The sequence below is a fragment of the Peromyscus maniculatus genome, chromosome 22, assembly GCF_049852395.1.
Source record: "Peromyscus maniculatus bairdii isolate BWxNUB_F1_BW_parent chromosome 22, HU_Pman_BW_mat_3.1, whole genome shotgun sequence".
NCBI classification, from domain to species: Eukaryota; Metazoa; Chordata; class Mammalia; order Rodentia; family Cricetidae; genus Peromyscus; species Peromyscus maniculatus.
Genome location: NC_134873.1, coordinates 2,033,792 through 2,044,743, shown reverse-complemented (window position 1 = coordinate 2,044,743; position 10,952 = coordinate 2,033,792). Strand labels below are relative to the sequence as shown.

The 10,952-nt window shown below is 40.7% G+C and overlaps 1 protein-coding gene across 4 annotated transcripts in view; it reads left to right on the top strand.

Moving 5' to 3' along the window:
• Positions 1-685: 685 nt before the first annotated feature.
• Positions 686-10,952, top strand: part of LOC143270149 (uncharacterized) — a 73,219-nt gene continuing 62,952 nt past the window's right edge. For 3 of the 4 annotated variants that reach the window (XM_076559024.1, XM_076559023.1, XM_076559022.1), the window contains exons 1-2: positions 686-830; positions 6,004-6,046. The gene's annotated coding sequence lies outside the window, so the exon portion shown is untranslated. The remainder of the gene's footprint in view (positions 831-6,003; positions 6,047-10,952) is intronic. The other variant, XM_076559021.1, reaches the window with a different exon arrangement.

The following is a 10,952-nucleotide window of genomic DNA, read 5'->3' as shown; positions in this document are numbered from 1 at the left end:
CTCTTATCAATATTTCCTACACAATACAGTATAACAACTATTTACCTAGCAGTTACATTGCTTTGGGTGTTACAAGTAACCTAGAGAGCAAGATAGCCACAGAACTGGCAAACACTACCTCATTTTATTTAAGGGACTTGAGCACCCACAGATAACAAATGCTTGTGGATACCCAAACCAATAGACAATAAAGTTCCTTAAATAAAATGAGGTAGTGTTTGAAGAACCAATCTCTTAAGGGTATGATGGATAGCTGTATATTTTTTATGAACATTAGCACAGTTTATGTTACTGCACTTCTCAATTAAGATATGTAAGATATATTCATATGTAAGATATTTTTATCCTTCTCCGTGTGTAGTCATAAAGTGCATGTCTGTTCAGTGTACTTGCGGATGCCCATACCCACACATGTGACATCACATCGTGTTCATACAGCTATGTTTGTGCATGTATGTGCCCTCTCTACCTGAGTCCTCTGATGGGCTAAGGGATTGTGTGATGAGTGCACCTGAGAGGGTGGGTAGTTAATAGAAGTCCCGCCTCACAGAAGCAGAGCTCACCAATGATCACAGCGCTGACTGTGAGCAAGATGAAGGCATTTCTGCGCAGAAAGCGCCACACATGCTCTCTGATCATGGACTGCAGGCTCATGCGCATGCGCAGTGCTCTCTGCTGCCAACTGTCCTGAGGTCCCTGCAGAGAGCCCACACCACCCAGGTGCTGGCTGCTCTGCCTCAGGAACAGACTGTTGCCATGACTGCTCATCGCCTCTCTCTGGGGACAGAGGAGACCAGGTCTGGTGAGGGAGGATTCCAGGAAAGGAGTGGGTAAGTTGGAGGGGCAGGCACTTGCAGCTCAGAATTCAGGGGAGGGGCAATGCCCATGTGGAGACTACTGAGAGCCTGCCCTGGATGAGATACAGTTTTTAATCCCAACAACAAAAGGTTAAGGTCTTCGGACCCAAACACTAGAGAGGGTGGTTAGAGACAGGGTAGAAAAACAAACAAACAAACACACACACACAAACAAGAAACACAAAATACTGCACACCTTTCAGATTTTCTGCCTCCAGCCTCCTTCACTGAGATCATCTCAAGCAACTGGGAGCTGCTGCAGCTCTCAAACTAAAGTGCCAGGCCTTTGCTGAATACCCATTGCATAAGAGCTCTTGAAAGGGCATCTTTAGACTAGTCCCCCTATCCACAGTAGTTGGGTGTCCAGCCCTAAGACGCCCATAGTCGACTTTTCACAAGGACAAAATCAGCAGGTGCCTGGGAAACAGTGGTACGCAACTAATGTGGCTGCCCAGTGTGCGTGACCAGGACAGTAATGCTGTAAGGGAGGGGTCACTGGGAAAGAAATGATGACACTTCTAGTCCCAGCTTGAGTTTCATGACCCTCTTTTGGGGTGAGACCTCAGACTTTGTGCCCCCCCCCTTTTTTTTTACCTGTGTCCGTATTTATTTTTTCTTATTAACTTACTTATTTTTGCTAAGATATCCAAAACGGGATGATGTGTTTTCCATGAATTAAATAAAATGCTCGTGAATATAAAACCTGCCAATCTGTTTAGCAGCCAAACATTTGGAAGTTACCAAACAGCTTAGAAACCGTGGCTTTTGACCCAGCCGTTGACAGCCCTGTAATATCAGCTACTCTAGAGGATGGTGGTGGAAGGCTGTTTACAAGATCAGGACCAGCACCTGCAACTTAGTAGGACCCTGTCTTAAAATAAAAAGTTAAAAAGAGAGCTACTGGGCAAGGGGTGGGAGATGGCTCAGTGATTGAGGGTGCATATTGCTTCTGTAGAGGACCAGAGTTCCATTCCCAGCACCCACATCAGGCAGCTCAGAACTGCTATGCCCCGTGCTGGCCTCATTGGCACCTGCACTCACATGTACAAACACACACACACACACACACACACACACACACACACACACACACACACACACACCAAAACAGAAAATAAAATTCTCATTTAAAGAGGGACAGACTATATAGCTCAGTGGTAGAGTACTTGCCTACTATGTTCAAGGCTCCAAGTTCAGTTCTCAGTACTGATCCCCTCAGCTTCCCAAGTAGCTGGGATTGCAGGCATGCACCACCATGTTGAACTGTTCCAGCATTGTTTGGATGCCACTCCCCACGTGGCTGTCTTCTAAGATGGCTGCCCTCTGTATCTGTCTGAGTTCTCCACCTGCTTCCAAAAGACAAGTTGCCTGACTAGGCTTTCCATGCCCTGCATCCTGCAACTCCTTCTCAGTGCGAAGCCCCTTTCAGGATTTTGCTCCAAATGAACTGGTCCTCTGAAGCCTCAGTGTTGCTTCTCACTTTGCTCTGAACACTCACAGACACAGGACAGCACAGAAGATGAGCAGTCTCTCTCTCTTCTCTGGGACATCAAGTTCCTAGTTACTAAATGATAACTTGAAATCACCTAAAATCCCAAGAGCATTCAACAGAGTCCAAACCAGTCAGGATCCTGAACACTTGTCTCTTTCCTACAGTCCAGCAGCTGGCTCTGCAGATCCACAAATCAACCTCCTCAATAAAACCAACACTGGATATAAAGTGTTCAGTTAGTCAAGCCTAGAGCTGCACTCCAATTATCTCGGCATTTAGGAGGCTGAGACAGAAGAAGCAGGAGTTCAAGGCTAGCCTGAGTTGAGTAGAAACACCCCGTATCAGAAAGTCAATCAATCAGCTCACATCTAGCTTCAAGAGCTCTTGACAGTAGTGTGGCCCATGATAGGTTGCCCATGCTCCAGTGGTTGGTGGGCAGCACTAAATGGACTCCGTGGATAAAGAGGAGGAGGTAGCAACATGAAGTTAAAAGGAGTTAGGAGGAGTCAAGAAGAGTTGAAGAGAAAAAAGAAGAGAGTTAGACATGATCTAAATATACATGTGCTCATATATGAAACTACCAAGGAATACTTTTTAAAACTCTATGGTAAGGCTGGAGAGATGGTTCAGAGGTTAACAATGCTTGCTGTTCTTTGAAAGGACCAGGTCAGGTGGCTCAGAACCAGAGGGTCCAACTCTTTCTTCTGTCTCTGCAGTCACCTGAACTCAAGTGCACATAGCCACATGTCAATACACATAATTAAAAAGATAAAAATAATTTCTATTTTATGTGTGTGAGTGTTTGACTCCATGTATATATGTGCACTGTGTGTGCTGTGACCATGGAGTCCGGAAAGGGGCCTTGGATCCTCTGGAACAAGAGCTACAGGGAGTTGTGAGCAGCCCTGTGGGTGCTGGGAGCAGAATCTGGGTTCTCTGTGAGAGCAACAGGCACTCTTAAATGTTGAGCCATCTCTCCATCCTCAAAATAAATCTTTTTTTAAAAAATCAGTGGTAGTGTGAGTTTAGAATGTGCAAAGGCTTGGATTTAATTCTCAGCACCAAAAATCGATCAATCAATTGATAAAAAGTTGTTCAATTTGCATCTGTACTGGGCACAAACAGACTTTTCTTCTTATTCCCTAAACAATATAGCATTGCAAGTATACGCAGAGTATTGAAGTTGTGGTAGGTGGAGTTATTCTTGTATTTATTACTGCATGTGTGTGGTCAGAGGACAACTTTTTTGGCATCCATTCTCTCCTCTACCATGTAAGTCCCAGAGATTGAACACAGGACTTCAAGTTTGGTGACAAGCTCCTTTACCCACTGTGCTAGGTGTTAAACGTAATATAGAGATGAGTTAAAAATGAAAGAAGACAGGAATGTGTTTTGTGCAAATATGATGCCATTTTATGTAAAAGACTTTAGAAATACAAGGGTTTTGGAGTCTACCTAGGATGGGGGGTGTGTCTGGAACAAATTCTCTAAGACCCAGAAACAACAAGATTGTGTGGGAGTTGACATTTTAGTCTGTGAATCAAATATGGCCTGATATCTGTGTTGTTGGCATTTTTTAATCATGGTGTTAGCACACAGCTGCATTTATTCACTGTGTAGTTCTGCAGGTGCTTTCAAGCTGCGGTGGCAAAGATGAGTTGCTGGAAAGGAGTTCACAAAACAAACTATTTGCAGAAGTGGGGGTGGGGAGGACAAGGTGGTTTGATGGGTAAAGAGGATTGCTGCCAAGCTGGATGGCCTGAGTTTAGTCCTGGCCCCACACGATGAAAGGAGAGAACTAACTCCCACAGATTGTCCTCTGACTACTTTGTACACACTCACACACACACACACTCTCTCTCACACACACACACATACACACACTGAATAAATGTGATTTTTTTTAAAGGCTGACTGTAGGCTAGTAAAAGCATACATGAGTGATGGAGTAAGAGGGCATGGCTCAGGAGTAGAGCTTTCATCAAGTGTACAAGAGGCCCTGAGTCCCATCCTAGAACTAAAGGGAGAGAAGGTCCAGCAGGGAGTAATTAACCATTAAAAACAATTCAATAAATAAGCAGAAATCCAAAAGGTACAGGGTTGAACTCAAATGCAAGTCTATGTACCACACCTTCACCATGCCTGCCTAGATCACTGTAAATGTATACAGCTGTGATTTTCACTATGTTAATTCTTTCCTTTTGTCTCACTGGACATGTGATAACTGCTCACACTCACAGAGTACAGTGAAACCTTTCAGAACAAGAAGGCAAACCATGATGCCAGATCAAGTTTCTTAGCACTTTCATCCCCATTAGCCTGGAATATTGAACCCCTGTCTTCTAATCCTTTATACAATTTTTCCACACACACACAAAAAAATGGGTTTTATGTGTACACTGGAAGAAAATTGGGCATTGTTTGAAATTTTAGGCAGTCTGACAATGGAACAACTATACAAGAAGATTAATATTGATCGAATGATGCACTTTATTGCTTTTCTTATGCTATTTTAATATTTAAAAAGATAGTCAATTTAAGTGCCAGGATAAAAGTTTTAGAAAAACCTGTTAAACCTGTTAAAATGAATTATAGAGAAATTCAAATTCAGCGAGAAGAAAGTAACAGTGAAGTTGTTTCAAGATTGGATCATAAGGTTACAGAAAGAATGCCTGTTTTCACACAATCAACCTTAATTTATACAGTAACTGTACAGCAGTTACCTGATCAAGTGAATACACAAAATATTTGGACTCCAATGGAAATGTTAGATTTATGAAGGTTTAAGGAAGCAATAGTATCTTATGGCATGCATTCCCCATATGTAAAGCAAATGTTAAACTCCTGGTGAACATATAATAGGATTATACCACAGGACTGGCAGGAAATGGCACAGGCTGTTCTGGAACCTGGTCAATGGCTCCAGTGGCAAATGTGGTTCACGGAAGAGGCTAAAAACATAGAAAAACAGTGGAGGGATAAAGGAATACAAGTCTTCCAGGATCAGCTTGTTGGAGAAGGCCAATATGCTGTAGTACAAACACAATGTTTATATGATATGTAACCCTTAATTCTATGTCAAATGGTAGCCTTGAATGCATGGGACAGAGTTGAGGAATCAGGAAAGAAAACTGAGTCATTTACAAAGGTTATACAGGGCCCAAAAGAATCTTTGCACAAGCATCTAGTGAGGACCTTCTAGCTGCATCCTAACAGGCAAAGAGCACATGATGGTTATCCAGAGTAAGCATATCAAAAACAAGGCCACTTCCTATTACTCTGTAAACTTCTTTAGTCCAAGGCTCCACCATCACCGTTATGGCAATCAGATTCCATGACTTTGGGAGCCGCCTAACTATAATCAATCCATGTTAAGTACATCTGCACCTCTGAGCAGCTCTATGGGTCTGGGCGATCTCCTCTGGCCTTCGGTTACCTCCTGTGGAAGCTAGAGATGTTTACAGTGTTTACTTCTAGGGTCATTGCAGGATTTATGTCAGATGATGGAGGGCAGGTACTTTGCTCAACACTGGGCCCACACCATGCATTTCTACATTGCCTGCTGCTACTGTTTCCATGGCTATCAGTGCAGGAATGACCTTTGGCTCACTCCCAAACTCTAACCACTTTCCCTTCTCTGATGTTTTTGTGCAGAAATATGTTTCCACCTAACCTTGTGGAGAGCTGCTTCAAACAGGTTAGGAGGAAGCCCATGGTTTAATGAAGGAGGGGTGGAGGGTGGAGGGTGGAGGGAGCTTACTTCCCAAGGAGAAGGGTGGGAAGAAGGGCCTGAGTCTGGGGACCTTGGAGAGGATTCTGGGAGAATATGTGTACTGCCCATGGCTATGATGGTGATGCAAAGGGTGGCCAGGTTATGGAACTCATGGAGGCTAGGATGCTGGGGTAGAGGTTCTGAGACTTCTGATCACAGATGTGCTAAAAATCTGTCTGAGCATCAGTTTGGGGTTCATAGTAGAAAAGCAGCCACAGGCAACATGTGAAGAGGACTTATACTTTCCTATAAAACTGTATTTACAGAAGCAAGTAGTGGAATGATTTTGGCCAGCAGGAGGTGCATAGCAACCCCTTTATTGATGGCTAGACATAAAGATGCAGACTATATATCCATTTTCTATGCTTGGTTTTTAACATCCTCACTATTCGGTTACTCATTTCTTTTCTTTGGTGAAGAGGATGAACCCCAGGACTTGTTTATATTAGGCAAATGTCAGTTACTAATTTCTTTTATTATTATTATTATTATTATTATCATTATCATTATCGATATTATTTTCAGTGTGTGTGTGTATGTGTGTATGTGTGTGTGTGTATATGTGTGTGTGTGTGTGTGTGTGTGTGTGTGTGTGTGTGTGTGTGTGTGTGTGTGAATGCATGTCAGGTGTGGGTGTGGAGCTCAACTTTTGACAACTTTTGGGGCTTGGTTCTCTCCTCCCACTATGGGTCTGAAGATCTAACTCAGATCATCAGGCCTATGCTCAGGAAATTCTTTGACCTGCTGTGAGCTGTCTTGCTGGCACAATTATTCATTTCTTTAGTTATAAGTTTTATTAAGAAATTTAAAATAGAGATACAAAAAATTGTACTATTCTTTGGCATTAACAAAGATTGTACACAAAATCTTTGCTGCTCAAGTCTCTTCTATCTAGGGTAGAATTTGCAGATGACCTCTAGATCACGTCTAGGTGATGCAGGACAGCTAACACACGTAAATGATCTGCAGACAGCTGTTCTGCATTAGAACCATTTAGAGCAGTGGTTCTCAACCTTCCTAACGCTGTGGCTCTGCAATGCAGTTCCTCATGTTGTGGTGAGCCACAACTATAACAGTATTATTGTTGCTACTTCGTAACTGTAATTTTGCCACTGAGTGGTGTCACAGTTCCTAAGATGATACGAAATACGTGTTTTCTGACAGCCATGACCAACAGATTGAGAACTGCTGGTTTAGAAACTAATGACAACCAAAGATCTGCATGTGTTCACTACACAAATGGTTTTTTCCAGCATTTTCAATCCATGGTTGCTTGTATCTATGGACATGGAATTTATACATGTTGAGGAGTTGTATCTAAACTTTTTCTGGGAAGATAAAACACACAGGTCTGTCACCCAATGAGAGACCAAAGTCATGATTGCACCAATTTGGTGAGCTAATGACTTCTTGGCAGGCTTTTTAATTGGAGTGTAGGTGAGGGGTTACTTACAGGCGTGACTCAAAAGCAGTTGCATCACCAGAAAAGTCCATCCCAGCATGGGTGGCAACTGTTGAAAGCTGTATTGCTGGATGAGCTCTCTGTGCAATTTGCAAGCAGCTCACCAGGTCCAAAATCTCCTCTAGGCAGTTTGGCAGGTCAGAGTCTCCTCCATTTATCTAATGTTTTTATAAAGACAGGGAAGGGACTTCACAAATCTTGTAAGCTTCAGATTTCTCAAATGGGAAGTATGTTTACTTCCTGAATTTCATGAATTTTCCAGCTCCCTACATGAGTGAATTTTTCAATTTAGAGGAAGCTGCTGTACAGCAGGACAATATGCTATAAGTCTTTATGGAAATTTGAAATATATACATGCAGATATGTCATATAAATATGATATATAAAACACATATCAAACATGTATATATATTCATATATGATTCATTATATACGATAAATGCATATATTTCATGTATAAATGCAAAATACATAAATATATATGAAATACATATATATGGTGAAATGTCCAAATCGTTCCAATTAAACAATCAGAAAAAGGCACACACACACACACACACACACACACACACACACACACACAAATAAATCTTTAAAAACTTTCCAATTTTGGTGCATTATAGGATCATGGGCAAGCAGCTGGTTGAGCTTTCTGATTTCCCTCAGCCAAAGGCCCTGGGTGTCCAGAATAAGCACATAAGTGCCTTATGAAGAAAGGACAAGTTCTCCTTTGAATAAGTGTTTGTAATTTCCTAAACAAATCCCCAGTGTTGGCAACATTTTTATTTTGACTGGCAGTTTCCAGCAAAGTCACAGAGTGTGTAATGTAAGCACTATCTGTATGGATATTAAGAAATTGATCAGAAAATGCTGAAAAACTGCAATGACAGCATGTAGCTCTGTTATTTATGCAAAGGAGCCATTTGTAGTAAATTGTACTACTTCATAATTATAAGCAAAAGCATTGGTGCCGGTTGAGGAGCCATCAGTGAATATCAATAGGGCATACCTCAAGGGAACAAATGATGTCACATAGAAAATACAAATTCATGCTTATTGGCAAAATCAATAAGTTTATCTGGAGGGTAATGATTATCTAAGATTCCCAAATATGAGGCCAAGGCAATAGGCCAGAATTCAGTAGTTTGCATAAGCCAATCAATTTGTTCTTTGGTATAAGGTTGTATAATAACATCTGGTTCTCTACCAAAATAGCACCTTCCTTGTTCTCTCCCTAAAATTATAAGATGAGATACAGCCTCATAATATGGTCCAATGTCCCTTTTATGTGTGGCCAGGAGATGCATCCACATTAAAGGTGCAGTCTGCCAAAAAACAGCAGTTGATGAAAGAACTGTTCTACATATAATAAATTTCAAAAGTTTATCATAATCCATAAATGTGGCAGCTTGTGATCGTATGGCTTGTTCTATGATTTGAAATGCTTTTCTCCCTGCCAGAGTAAGCTCACAGGGAGACATGGCATTAGCATTTCCAGGTAATATATCATAAAGGTTTTTACATCACTCTTACTGAGATTCAAATATGGGATAAGTCAATTAATATCTCCAAGAAGTTTTTAAAAATCATTTAAGGTTTTAAATTTACCTAATCTTAACTCTAATTTCTGAGAGGAAATTTTAGATGCCATCATTTGGAATCCATGATAAGTATATAGAACCTTTAGCTGAACTTTATCAAGTGCTACCTCCAGTCCCTTACTTTGCAAGGCATTATTAAGTTCATCATAACATTTTAAAACCTTGCCACCATCTTTTCCAGCTATCAAAATATCATCCATATAGTGGATTATTTACATTTCTGGCCAATGATTTCTTTTCTTTTTTTTTTTTTTTTTTTTGCTTACAAACTGTATGGCTGTGGCAGGCTTCTTGCTAACTGTTCTTATAGCTTAAATTAACCCATTTCTATAACTCTATACCTTGCCACGTGGCTTGTGGCTTACCAGTGTCTTCACATGCGGTTTGTCATGGTGGTGGCTGGCAGTTTCTCTGACTCAGTCTTCCACTTCCCAGAATTCTTCTCCTCCTTGTCCTGCCTATACTTCCTCCTGCCTGGCCACTGGCCAATCAGTGTTTTATTTATTGACCAATCAGAGCAACAGATTTGACATACAGACCATCCCACAGCACAACTGTATTACAAGGTAACATATAGTTTTACTAAGATATGTGAGAATCTATACAAAGGACAAAATGTTGCCTCATCAGTGCAAGATAGTAGTTTTTTATTTTAAATTTTTTTTGAGAACTTCATATATGACCACTGCATCTATACCATTCCTGCCTCTCCACTCCAATATAATACTTTTTAAGAATATGAGCAAATTTTTTTTTTTTTTGGTTTTTTCGAGACAGGGTTTCTCTGTGTAGCTTTGCACCTTTCCTGGAGCTCACTTGGTAGCCCAGGCTGGCCTTGAACTCACAGAAATCTGCCTGGCTCTGCCTCCCGAGTGCTGGGATTAATGACGTGTGCCACCACGCCCGGCACAAATATTTATTTTGAACCATGGACTCACTAAATTTTATTTCATGAAACAAACTACATTTACCAGTTGTTGAACATATCAGGATACATATGACAATTGATGCCAAGAAGTTTGTTTAAAATCCACTTGGGATGTGACTAAATCCAGAGTTATTATGAGTTACATAAACTGGAAAAAGAAAGTAGGTAATAGTTTGGTAAAAATAATCTTTTCTAAATATCCTGCATTCAGAATGTGGCATAAGTAAAAATTAAGGTATTAATTAACCTTGTCATTATTTCAGGTAGCTTCCATATTAGAAGAAAACTTCCTGAAGATGTTGGATATTTCATAAAATACCTCAATTTGAATAAAATAATGTTCCCTAGCTTTAGAATTACTGTGACTTAAAATTTTTATCTGAATGGAAATGATTTATAAATTTATTTGTATTTATTAAGCGTTGGCTGGTTTGTTTGTTTGTTTGTTTGACTGGACTGATACTGGACTGAGGTTTCACCACTGCTGTGCATGTACTCTACCACCCACCTGGGTCTCAAGCACCTTTTAAGTTTTTATTCATTTTGAGACAGAGTCTCATTCAGTTGCCCAGGCTGGTTTTGAACTCACTCTATAGCAGGATGGCCTTGAACTCAGCATTCTTCTGCCCCAGTTTCCTAAGTAATTAAGCTTAGAGGCCTGCACTACCAAGCCTATATCTAAACATGGTTTTAAAAACTGCTCATTTTACATTCTTAACAAAATGCTTTAAATGTATATAAAACTAGAGACTGTTGCATAGTGAATTATAATACTTGTGTGCTTAGTCAAGCTTTTGGGTTGTTGAAGGTAAGCTTCTGAGGAGTCCTCACACTCAGCAT